Below are 1,603 nucleotides of genomic sequence, written 5' to 3'. Positions count from 1 at the left end.
TCATTATTCTAGGCAGATGACAGATACTGCTTTTTTTCATTTTGTTTATATATTTATTTTTGCCTTACGATACCTATTTCTTGACACTGTACCAACACAGTGGCAGAAAAAAAAAAGGCAGTTGAAAGGATTTGCTTTTCAAAGAGACTCCTTACTTTCTGCAGGTATATTTTTTGTTGGTTCTTTTAGGGATCTGCTGCCACTAGAACTTCACCATCGAATATGTTCTTTCTCTTTATCTCCGCTATGCAGTTTCTGCACAACTTCAACAGCTTTTACATGGTTTTCATTGTATGAATTCATGTTTCTTACTTTTAAAAAAGATGTTTTAAAGTAATTTTTGTATAGAAGAATGGGGTCAGAATTCTCTTCGTTCCTTTTGTATCATTTTGGAAGGAGAAAAGCAAAGATGTTTACAGCTACATTCATCTAAGATTGTGTTACTCTTTTTTCTTTAATGTCTTTCAGATGCTAATCCTATCAATTTGTAGACATTTTTCTCTACTAATGTGGCATTTCACACTATATGTTTCTGAGTATCTCTTAAACTGTATTCTACAGGTTTTAAGTAACAATTTATTATTCACTTAGAAGTATTTTAAATGTTTCAGTATGATTGCTTTTTGTCTCACATTCTTTATAGGTGTTTTGCAATTCCATTTTTTTTAATTTTAACGTTTTCTTATACACTTCCAACTTAATTACAATGTGCTCACAGAACATAGTCTGTATAATTTCTATTCTTTGGAAGTATTAAGACTTATTTCATGGTTGGTACAGAGTCAAATTTGGTAAAATTTCTATGTATGACCGAGGAAAAAGAAAACTCATAATCCTGCTAAGTGTGGGATTCTATATACAACTATTAAATTAAGCTTAGTACTTGTGTTGTTCAACTCTTCTACAACTTTCCTTGCTCCTGTCTTCTTGACCTATGAACTATTGAGAAACATTTGTTAAACTTTTTAAAAATGGTGGTGAATTCTTCCTGTATTCCTATGAATTTTTTATTTACATATTTTAAAGCTATGTTATTATTATCGCTTCTCGGCCTTTTGGCTAAGATCAAGTGTAGTATCTGTTCTTATCAGTTTAAAGCTATGTTATTAGATGCAGGTATGTTTAAAATTATTTTATTCTCCTAGAAAGTGATTATATATTTTTTCAATGAATTCTAAAGTAAATTAATATCTTGATGCATTCTCCTGAAAATCTAAGTACCTTTGAACACTTAGTAACCATCTAAATTCACATGGTTTTTTGGTTCACTATTTCAGCTCTCTTTCTTATCAGAAATATTGGAAAATACTTCTTTATTTGTATATTTGTATATATGTGTTTATCAGTTTCCTTGCAATGTCTTTCCTTATTGCCCCTAAAACTTTTTTCTGAGGTTTTTATTCTTCCTGGGGTACATTTTTTAAAGTTCCTTTAGAAAAGATTTGTTGGTGTAAACTATTTTAGTTTTAATTTCTCAGAAAAAAATCCTTTCTCAGTTTAAAAAGTAGCCTCATTGTGTACATAATTTTAATTTCACAGTATTTCCTCTCATCCTTTTAACATATTATTCCACTGTTTTCAGAATTTTGTTGTTCCTATTGAG

At 29.7% G+C, this 1,603-nt stretch overlaps 1 pseudogene; it reads left to right on the top strand.

The window, feature by feature from the left end:
- The first annotated feature begins 1,039 nt into the window (after positions 1–1,039).
- Positions 1,040–1,142, top strand: LOC122475526 (annotated as a pseudogene).
- The last annotated feature ends 461 nt before the right edge of the window (positions 1,143–1,603 follow it).

The sequence above is a fragment of the Prionailurus bengalensis genome, chromosome D4 (genome assembly GCF_016509475.1).
Source record: "Prionailurus bengalensis isolate Pbe53 chromosome D4, Fcat_Pben_1.1_paternal_pri, whole genome shotgun sequence".
In the NCBI taxonomy this organism is placed as follows: Eukaryota; Metazoa; Chordata; class Mammalia; order Carnivora; family Felidae; genus Prionailurus; species Prionailurus bengalensis.
Note: the sequence above shows the minus strand (reverse complement) of the source record. Positions and strands in the feature narration are given on the sequence as shown.